The following is a 10,642-nucleotide window of genomic DNA, read 5'->3' as shown; positions in this document are numbered from 1 at the left end:
ATGTGTGCTCCAAGGTGCGGCGTGCACGAAGTCGGACCCCGGTTTGCCCCGGGTGCGCACCTCGCGTGCACCTTGGTGCGCACACCTTGGCTGGGTTGCGCGGCCTGGTGGGCACCATGGTGCGCACCAAGGAGCGCTCCGAAGTGTGCTCCAAGGTGCGGCGTGCACGAAGTCGGAGCCCGGTTTGCCCCGGGTACGCACCTCGCGTGCACCTTCGCCGGGGTGGGCACCTCGGCTGGGTTGCGCGCCCTGGTGCGCACCAAGGAGCGCTCCGAAGTGTGCTCCAAGGTGCGGCGTGCACGAAGTCGGAGCCCGGTTTGCCCCGGGTGCGCACCTCGCGTGCACCTTCGGCGGGGTTGCGCGCCCTGGTGGGCACCATGGTGCGCACCAAGGAGCGCTCCGAAGTGTGCTCCAAGGTGCGGCGTGCACGAAGTCGGAGCCCGGTTTGCCCCGGGTGCGCACCTCGCGTGCACCTTCGGCGGGGTTGCGCGCCCTGGTGGGCACCATGGTGCGCACCAAGGAGCGCTCCGAAGTGTGCTCCAAGGTGCGGCGTGCACGAAGTCGGAGCCCGGTTTGCCCCGGGTGCGCACCTCGCGTGCACCTTCGCCGCGGTGGGCACCATGGCGTGCACGAAGTCGGAGCCCGGTTTGCCCCGGGTGCGCACCTCGCGTGCACCTTCGCCGGGGTGGGCACCTCGGCTGGGTTGCGCGCCCTGGTGCGCACCAAGGAGCGCTCCGAAGTGTGCTCCAAGGTGCGGCGTGCACGAAGTCGGAGCCCGGTTTGCCCCGGGTGCGCACCTCGCGTGCACCTTCGCCAGGGTGGGCACCTCGGTGCGCACACCTTCTCAATGTTTTCTTGCCTTTTCTGGAAATTGGTGAAGGCAGCGCATCAAAGGTGCGCACCTCGGTGTGCTCCGAGGTGCGAACCCGAGAGCGCTCCGAGGTGCCCACGAAGTCGAAAGTCGGGTTAATTGCATTGTTTTCCCCGGGTGCGCTCCGAGGTGCGCAACATCGGCGCGCACCAAGGAGGGCTCCGAAGTGTGCTCCAAGGTGCGCACGATGGCGTGCACCTCTGGTGCGCACGATTCGGAGCTCGGTTTGACCGGGGTGCGCACACCTTGGCTGGGTTGCGCACCTTTTGTGCGCTCCAAGGTGCGCACGAAGTCGGAGCTCGGTTTGCCCCGGGTGCGCACCTTCGCCAGGGTGCGCACCTTGATGCGCACGCCTTGGCTGGGCTGCGCACCTTGGTGGGCGCCATGGTGCGCACCTTTCGTGCGCTCCAAGGTGCGCACGAAGTCGGAGCTCGGTTTGCCCCGGGTGCGCACCTTGGTGGGCGCCATGGTGCACTCCGAGGTGCCCAAGATTGGTGCGCACCAAGGAGCGCTCCGAAGTGCGCTCCAAGGTGCGCGCGAAGTCGAAAGTTGGGTTAATTGTCCGGTTTGCCTCGGGTGCGCACCTTGCGTGCACCTTCGCCAGGGTGGGCGCCTTGGTGCGCACACCTTGGCTGGGCTGCGCACACCTTGGCACCCGCGTTTCCTTCATTTTAAATTTTTTTTTTTTACAATCTCTCAAGTGGGAAATTCTATAATCTCAACTTTTTTTGCCTTTTCAGGAAACTTTTGAATGGAGCGCATCATTGGTGCGCTCCGAAGTGTGCTCCAAAGCTCTCTCCAGCTGCGTGCACCTGCCCCGGCCGCGCACCCGGCCCCGCCCAGCTTCGCTCACCTGTCCCGGGCGTCTGGTGCGGAACCTTAGAGTAAGAAACATCACCGTGCACCTTGGCCAACGTGCGCGACTCGACCGAGCGCGCACTGGCCGAGGTGCACACCGATTTCACCTGGGTGCGCGCGCAGCACCTCGGGCGCACCGGGGTGCGCGCACAACGCCCGGGTTGCACCGTGGCCTGTGTGCTCGGGGCGCCTCGGGTGCGCGCTCGGTGTCGCCCCCGCGCGCGCGGTAGTGCGGGCAGCGCACCCCGGCCCGGCCCGGCCCCGACGAGAACGCAAACGGGCAAAAGGTTTATTCAAATAGCATTGCGATGCCCGGCGAAAAACTAAAAAAGGGTGCAACACCGGGACTTCCCGGGAGGTCACCCATCCCAGTACTACTCCGGCCCAAGCGCGCTTAACTGCGGAGTTCTGATGGGATCCGGTGCACTAACGCTGGTATGATCGCACCCGTTATGAGCTTGTCGCAGTGTGTACTTAGCAAACCGCGACCCACGTGCGAATCCACCCCGGCCACCCACCCCCGTCGAGGTGCACACCCTCCCTCGCGAAGTGCGCCCCGTTCGCCAAGTGTGAGCCCTGCCCGGGTGCGCGCACCTTGCTAGGGCGTCGGGTGTGCACCCGGCCCGGCCTACGTGCGTGCACCTGTAGGGGGCGTCGTGTGCGTGCAGTGTCCCGTCTGCAACGCGGTGCCCACACACCACCTCGGGCGCAACGACCTGCGCTCACATGTGGGCCGAGTGCACCTTGGTGCATGTTCGGGGCGCCTCGGGTGCACGCTCGATCTTGCCCCGGTGCACCAAGGCGCTCGGTTTGCCCCGGGTGCGCACTTGGTGCAAGGTGGGCACCCAAAATAGGGATCAAGCACCAAAACACAAGTTTCGGGATGCAAAATGGGACCCAAGGACCACAAATGCGTTCCAAGACCCATGATGGGTCCACGAGAACAAAAATGTGTTCCGAGACTTAATAAACAAATATTGGGTTTTAGGAGAAGAAACATGCTCTGATGCCCAAAACGAGAATCGACCCCGAAAAGGCCACAGGCCAAAAGTGGGATGCGAGACAAAAAAAAATGGGACCCGAGGACCAAAATTGGGTTCCCAGGTCGAAGACAGGGCAACCGGACAAGAAACGACCTCTAAGGCTCGAAATGAGTCCCGACGACTAAAACTTGACAAGAAGCACCCATCAGGCACCCAACTCGACACCCATGGGATGCCGACCCACCCGGGCTTCCACCTAGCACACCTTGGCACCCACCCACCCTCGCACCCAACCTCGCACCCAACTTAGCACCTTTGAACCCACATTGGCACTCACCATGACCCTGGCACCTTGGAACCCACATTGGCACTCACCTTGACCCTGGCACCCACCTTTGCACTCACCTTGGGACCCACCCTGGCTCCCACCTCGGCACCCACCCAGACACCCACCTTGGTTCCTTGGCACCCACCTTGGATCCTTGGCACCCACCCCGACACCCACCTTGGCACGCAACTTGGCTACTTGCCACCCACCTTGGCTCCTTGACGCCCACCCCGACAACCACCCCGTGACCTACCCTGGCTAGGGTTGGTGCACACCCACCCTGGTGCCCACCTTGGCACCCACCCTATGACCCACCTTGGCACGCACCTTAGTACCCACCCCGTTACCCACCCTAGGACCCACCCCGTGACCCACCTTGGCCAGGGTGGGTGCCTTGGTGCGCACAACTTGCCTGGGCTGCACACCAGGGCGGGCTCAAGATGGCACCCGCGTTCCGTTTTTTTCACTATCTTTCAAAACGGAAATTTTAAAATCTCATTTTTTTCTTTTTTTTGCCTTTTCTGGAAATTAGTGAAGGCAGCGCATCAAAGGTGCGCAATGCTGGTGCGAACCCGGGAGCGCTCCGATGTGTGCTCCAAGGTGCGGCGTGCACGAAGTCCGAGCCCGGTTTGCCCCGGGTGCGCACCTCGCGTGCACCTTCGCCGGGGTGAGCACCTTGGCTGGGTTGCGCGCCCTGGTGCGTACCAAGGAGCGCTCTGAAGTGTGCTCCAAGGTGCGGCGTGCACGAAGTCGGAGCCCGGTTTGCCCCGGGTGTGCACCTCGGGTGCGCACCTCGCGTGCACCTTCGCTGCGGTGGGCACCTTGGCTGGGTTGCGCGCCTTGGTGGGCACCATGCAGTGCACGAAGTCGGAGCCCGGTTTGCCCCGGGCGCGCACCTCCGCCAGGGTGGGCACCTTGGTGCGCACAACTTGCCTGGGCTGCGCATCAGGAAGGGCTCAAGATGGCACCCGCGTTCCGTTTTTTTCACTATCTTTCAGAACGGAAATTTTAAAATATCGTTTTTTTTTGCCTTTTCTGGAAATTAGTGAAGGCAGCGCATCAAAGGTGCGCAACGCTGGTGCGAACCTGGGAGCGCTCCGATGTGTGCTCCAAGGTGCGGCGTGCACGAAGTCGGAGCCCGGTTTGCCTCGGGTGCGCCCTGGTGGGCACCATGGTGCGCACCAAGGAGCGCTCCGAAGTGTGCTCCAAGGTGCGGCCTGCACGAAGTCGGAGCCCGGTTTGCCCCGGGTGTGCACCTCGGGTGGGCACCTTGGTGCGCATGCCTTGCCTGGGCTGCGCACCAGGGCGGGCTCAAGATGGCACCCGCGTTCCTTTTTTTTCACTATCTTTCAAAACGGAAATTTTAAAATCTCATTTTTTTTTGCCTTTTTCTGGAAATTAGTGAAGGCAGCGCATCAAAGGTGCGCACCTCGCTGCCCACCACGGTGCGCAACGCCGGTGGGCACCCGGGAGTGCTTCGAAGTGTGCTCCAAGGTGCTGCGTGCACGTTGTCGGAGCCCGGTTTGCCCCGGGTGCGCACCTCGCGTGCACCTTCGTCGGGGTGGGCACCTTGGCTTGGTTTGCCCCGGCTGCGCTCCGAAGCGGGGTTATTGGAGCGCCGCCTCTTTTTTTGTCGGAGCGTTTGGTGGGGTTTCTCGCATTGGCTCTTCCGAGGCCCGGTTGCCACCCTGGCGCGCACGAAGTCGGAAGTAGGGTTAATTGCCCGGGTGCGCACCTTTGCCAGGGTGGCACCTTACCTGGGCTGCGCACCAGGGCGGGCTCAAGATGGCACGCGCGTTCCGTTTTTTTCACTATCTTTCAAAACGGAAATTTTAAAATCTCCTTTTTTTTTTGCCTTTTCTGGAAATTAGTGAAGGCAGCGCATCAAAGGTGCGCACCTCGCTGCCCACCTTGGTGTGCTCTGAGGTGCGCACCCGGGAGCGCTACGAAGTGTGCTCCAAGGTGCGGCGTGCACGTTGTCGGAGCCCGGTTTGCCCCGGGTGCGCACCTCGCCTGCACCTTGGCCGGGGTGGGCACCTTGGCTGGGTTTGCCCAGGGTGCGCTCCGAAGCGGGGTTACTGGAGCGCCCCCTCTTTTTTTGTCAGAGAGTTTGGTGGGGTTTCTCGCATTGGCTCTTCCCAGGCCCGGTTGTTGGGTGCGCTCCCACCCTGGCGCGCGCGAAGTTGGAAGTTGGGTTAATTGCCCGGGCGCGCACCTTCGCCAGGGTGGGCACCTTGGTGCGCAAACCTTGGCTGGGCTGCGCACCAGGGCGGGCTCAAGATGGCACCAGCATTCCCTTTTTCTCACTATCTTTCAAAACGGAAATTTTAAAATCTCGTTTTTTTTTTGCCTTTTATGGAAATTAGTGAAGGCATCGCATCAAAGGTGCGCACCTCGCTGCCCACCTTGGTGTGCTCCGAGGTGCCCACCACGGTGCGCAACGCCGGTGCGAACCCGGGAGCGCCCCGATGTGTGCTCCAAGGTGCGGCGTGCACGAAGTCGGACCCCGGTTTGCCCCGGGTGCGCACCTCGCGTGCACCTTGGTGCGCACACCTTGGCTGGGTTGCGCGGCCTGGTGGGCACCATGGTGCGCACCAAGGAGCGCTCCGAAGTGTGCTCCAAGGTGCGGCGTGCACGAAGTCGGAGCCCGGTTTGCCCCGGGTGCGCACCTTCGCCGCGGTGGGCACCATGGCGTGCACGAAGTCGGAGCCCGGTTTGCCCCGGGTGCGCACCTCGCGTGCACCTTCGCCGGGGTGGGCACCTCGGCTGGGTTGCGCGCCCTGGTGCGCACCAAGGAGCGCTCTGAAGTGTGCTCCAAGGTGCGGCGTGCACGAAGTCGGAGCCCGGTTTGCCCCGGGTGTGCACCTCGGGTGCGCACCTCGCGTGCACCTTCGCTGCGGTGGGCACCTTGGCTGGGTTGCGCGCCTTGGTGGGCACCATGCAGTGCACGAAGTCGGAGCCCGGATTGCCCCGGGCGCGCACCTCCGCCAGGGTGGGCACCTTGGTGCGCACAACTTGCCTGGGCTGCGCACCAGGAAGGGCTCAAGATGGCACCCGCGTTCCGTTTTTTTCACTATCTTTCAGAACGGAAATTTTAAAATCTCGTTTTTTTTTGCCTTTTCTGGAAATTAGTGAAGGCAGCGCATCAAAGGTGCGCAACGCTGGTGCGAACCTGGGAGCGCTCCGATGTGTGCTCCAAGGTGCGGCGTGCACGAAGTCGGACCCCGGTTTGCCCCGGGTGCGCACCTCGCGTGCACCTTGGTGCGCACACCTTGGCTGGGTTGCGCGCCCTGGTGGGCACCATGGTGCGCACCAAGGAGCGCTCCGAAGTGTGCTCCAAGGTGCGGCGTGCACGAAGTCGGAGCCCGGTTTGCCCCGGGTGCGCACCTCGCGTGCACCTTCGCCGCGGTGGGCACCATGGCGTGCACGAAGTCGGAGCCCGGTTTGCCCCGGGTGCGCACCTCGCGTGCACCTTCGCCGGGGTGGGCACCTTGGTGTGCAGACCTTGGCTGGGTTGCGCGCCCTGGTGGGCACCATGGTGCGCACCAAGGAGCGCTCCGAAGTGTGCTCCAAGGTGCGGCCTGCACGAAGTCGGAGCCCGGTTTGCCCCGGGTGTGCACCTCGGGTGGGCACCTTGGTGCGCATGCCTTGCCTGGGCTGCGCACCAGGGCGGGCTCAAGATGGCACCCGCGTTCCTTTTTTTTCACTATCTTTCAAAACGGAAATTTTAAAATCTCATTTTTTTTTGCCTTTTTCTGGAAATTAGTGAAGGCAGCGCATCAAAGGTGCGCACCTCGCTGCCCACCACGGTGCGCAACGCCGGTGGGCACCCGGGAGTGCTTCGAAGTGTGCTCCAAGGTGCTGCGTGCACGTTGTCGGAGCCCGGTTTGCCCCGGGTGCGCACCTCGCGTGCACCTTCGTCGGGGTGGGCACCTTGGCTGGGTTTGCCCCGGCTGCGCTCCGAAGCGGGGTTATTGGAGCGCCGCCTCTTTTTTTGTCGGAGCGTTTGGTGGGGTTTCTCGCATTGGCTCTTCCGAGGCCCGGTTGCCACCCTGGCGCGCACGAAGTCGGAAGTAGGGTTAATTGCCCGGGTGCGCACCTTTGCCAGGGTGGGCACCTTACCTGGGCTGCGCACCAGGGCGGGCTCAAGATGGCACGCGCGTTCCGTTTTTTTCACTATCTTTCAAAACGGAAATTTTAAAATCTCCTTTTTTTTTTGCCTTTTCTGGAAATTAGTGAAGGCAGCGCATCAAAGGTGCGCACCTCGCTGCCCACCTTGGTGTGCTCTGAGGTGCGCACCCGGGAGCGCTACGAAGTGTGCTCCAAGGTGCGGCGTGCACGTTGTCGGAGCCCGGTTTGCCCCGGGTGCGCACCTCGCCTGCACCTTGGCCGGGGTGGGCACCTTGGCTGGGTTTGCCCAGGGTGCGCTCCGAAGCGGGGTTACTGGAGCGCCCCCTCTTTTTTTGTCAGAGCGTTTGGTGGGGTTTCTCGCATTGGCTCTTCCCAGGCCCGGTTGTTGGGTGCGCTCCCACCCTGGCGCGCGCGAAGTTGGAAGTTGGATTAATTGCCCGGGCGCGCACCTTCGCCAGGGTGGGCACCTTGGTGCGCACACCTTGGCTGGGCTGCGCACCAGGGCGGGCTCAAGATGGCACCAGCATTCCCTTTTTCTCACTATCTTTCAAAACGGAAATTTTAAAATCTCGTTTTTTTTTTGCCTTTTATGGAAATTAGTGAAGGCATCGCATCAAAGGTGCGCACCTCGCTGCCCACCTTGGTGTGCTCCGAGGTGCCCACCACGGTGCGCAACGCCGGTGCGAACCCGGGAGCGCCCCGATGTGTGCTCCAAGGTGCGGCGTGCACGAAGTCGGACCCCGGTTTGCCCCGGGTGCGCACCTCGCGTGCACCTTGGTGCGCACACCTTGGCTGGGTTGCGCGGCCTGGTGGGCACCATGGTGCGCACCAAGGAGCGCTCCGAAGTGTGCTCCAAGGTGCGGCGTGCACGAAGTCGGAGCCCGGTTTGCCCCGGGTACGCACCTCGCGTGCACCTTCGCCGGGGTGGGCACCTCGGCTGGGTTGCGCGCCCTGGTGCGCACCAAGGAGCGCTCCGAAGTGTGCTCCAAGGTGCGGCGTGCACGAAGTCGGAGCCCGGTTTGCCCCGGGTGCGCACCTTCGCCGCGGTGCGCACCATGGCGTGCACGAAGTCGGAGCCCGGTTTGCCCCGGGTGCGCACCTCGCGTGCACCTTCGGCGGGGTTGCGCGCCCTGGTGGGCACCATGGTGCGCACCAAGGAGCGCTCCGAAGTGTGCTCCAAGGTGCGGCGTGCACGAAGTCGGAGCCCGGTTTGCCCCGGGTGCGCACCTCGCGTGCACCTTCGGCGGGGTTGCGCGCCCTGGTGGGCACCATGGTGCGCACCAAGGAGCGCTCCGAAGTGTGCTCCAAGGTGCGGCGTGCACGAAGTCGGAGCCCGGTTTGCCCCGGGTGCGCACCTCGCGTGCACCTTCGCCGCGGTGGGCACCATGGCGTGCACGAAGTCGGAGCCCGGTTTGCCCCGGGTGCGCACCTCGCGTGCACCTTCGCCGGGGTGGGCACCTCGGCTGGGTTGCGCGCCCTGGTGCGCACCAAGGAGCGCTCCGAAGTGTGCTCCAAGGTGCGGCGTGCACGAAGTCGGAGCCCGGTTTGCCCCGGGTGCGCACCTCGCGTGCACCTTCGCCAGGGTGGGCACCTCGGTGCGCACACCTTCTCAATGTTTTCTTGCCTTTTCTGGAAATTGGTGAAGGCAGCGCATCAAAGGTGCGCACCTCGGTGTGCTCCGAGGTGCGAACCCGAGAGCGCTCCGAGGTGCCCACGAAGTCGAAAGTCGGGTTAATTGCATTGTTTTCCCCGGGTGCGCTCCGAGGTGCGCAACATCGGCGCGCACCAAGGAGGGCTCCGAAGTGTGCTCCAAGGTGCGCACGATGGCGTGCACCTCTGGTGCGCACGATTCGGAGCTCGGTTTGACCGGGGTGCGCACACCTTGGCTGGGTTGCGCACCTTTTGTGCGCTCCAAGGTGCGCACGAAGTCGGAGCTCGGTTTGCCCCGGGTGCGCACCTTCGCCAGGGTGCGCACCTTGATGCGCACGCCTTGGCTGGGCTGCGCACCTTGGTGGGCGCCATGGTGCGCACCTTTCGTGCGCTCCAAGGTGCGCACGAAGTCGGAGCTCGGTTTGCCCCGGGTGCGCACCTTGGTGGGCGCCATGGTGCACTCCGAGGTGCCCAAGATTGGTGCGCACCAAGGAGCGCTCCGAAGTGCGCTCCAAGGTGCGCGCGAAGTCGAAAGTTGGGTTAATTGTCCGGTTTGCCTCGGGTGCGCACCTTGCGTGCACCTTCGCCAGGGTGGGCGCCTTGGTGCGCACACCTTGGCTGGGCTGCGCACACCTTGGCACCCGCGTTTCCTTCATTTTAAATTTTTTTTTTTTACAATCTCTCAAGTGGGAAATTCTATAATCTCAACTTTTTTTGCCTTTTCAGGAAACTTTTGAATGGAGCGCATCATTGGTGCGCTCCGAAGTGTGCTCCAAAGCTCTCTCCAGCTGCGTGCACCTGCCCCGGCCGCGCACCCGGCCCCGCCCAGCTTCGCTCACCTGTCCCGGGCGTCTGGTGCGGAACCTTAGAGTAAGAAACATCACCGTGCACCTTGGCCAACGTGCGCGACTCGACCGAGCGCGCACTGGCCGAGGTGCACACCGATTTCACCTGGGTGCGCGCGCAGCACCTCGGGCGCACCGGGGTGCGCGCACAACGCCCGGGTTGCACCGTGGCCTGTGTGCTCGGGGTGCCTCGGGTGCGCGCTCGGTGTCGCCCCCGCGCGCGCGGTAGTGCGGGCAGCGCACCCCGGCCCGGCCCGGCCCCGACGAGAACGCAAACGGGCAAAAGGTTTATTCAAATAGCATTGCGACGCCCGGCGAAAAACTAAAAAAGGGTGCAACACCGGGACTTCCCGGGAGGTCACCCATCCCAGTACTACTCCGGCCCAAGCGCGCTTAACTGCGGAGTTCTGATGGGATCCGGTGCACTAATGCTGGTATGATCGCACCCGTTATGAGCTTGTCGCAGTGTGTACTTAGCAAACCGCGACCCACGTGCGAATCCACCCCGGCCACCCACCCCCGTCGAGGTGCACACCCTCCCTCGCGAAGTGCGCCCCGTTCGCCAAGTGTGAGCCCTGCCCGGGTGCGCGCACCTTGCTAGGGCGTCGGGTGTGCACCCGGCCCGGCCTACGTGCGTGCACCTGGAGGGGGCGTCGTGTGCGTGCAGTGTCCCGTCTGCAACGCGGTGCCCACACACCACCTCGGGCGCAACGACCTGCGCTCACATGTGGGCCGAGTGCACCTTGGTGCATGTTCGGGGCGCCTCGGGTGCACGCTCGATCTTGCCCCGGTGCACCAAGGCGCTCGGTTTGCCCCGGGTGCGCACTTGGTGCAAGGTGGGCACCCAAAATAGGGATCAAGCACCAAAACACAAGTTTCGGGATGCAAAATGGGACCCAAGGACCACAAATGCGTTCCAAGACCCATGATGGGTCCACGAGAACAAAAATGTGTTCCGAGACTTAATAAACAAATA

At 63.4% G+C, this 10,642-nt stretch overlaps 2 non-coding genes across 2 annotated transcripts; both read right to left on the bottom strand.

Annotated features, from left to right (window-relative positions):
- Positions 1 to 2,059: 2,059 nt before the first annotated feature.
- LOC131862672 (5S ribosomal RNA) lies at positions 2,060 to 2,178 on the bottom strand. Its single transcript, XR_009361610.1, has one exon. It is a non-coding gene; the product is annotated as a 5S ribosomal RNA (ribosomal RNA).
- A 7,817-nt stretch (positions 2,179 to 9,995) lies between these two features.
- LOC131862670 (5S ribosomal RNA) lies at positions 9,996 to 10,114 on the bottom strand. Its single transcript, XR_009361608.1, has one exon. It is a non-coding gene; the product is annotated as a 5S ribosomal RNA (ribosomal RNA).
- Between the last annotated feature and the right edge of the window lie 528 nt (positions 10,115 to 10,642).

Source organism: Cryptomeria japonica, unplaced genomic scaffold, assembly GCF_030272615.1.
Source record: "Cryptomeria japonica unplaced genomic scaffold, Sugi_1.0 HiC_scaffold_50, whole genome shotgun sequence".
NCBI classification, from domain to species: Eukaryota; Viridiplantae; Streptophyta; class Pinopsida; order Cupressales; family Cupressaceae; genus Cryptomeria; species Cryptomeria japonica.
Note: the sequence above shows the minus strand (reverse complement) of the source record. Positions and strands in the feature narration are given on the sequence as shown.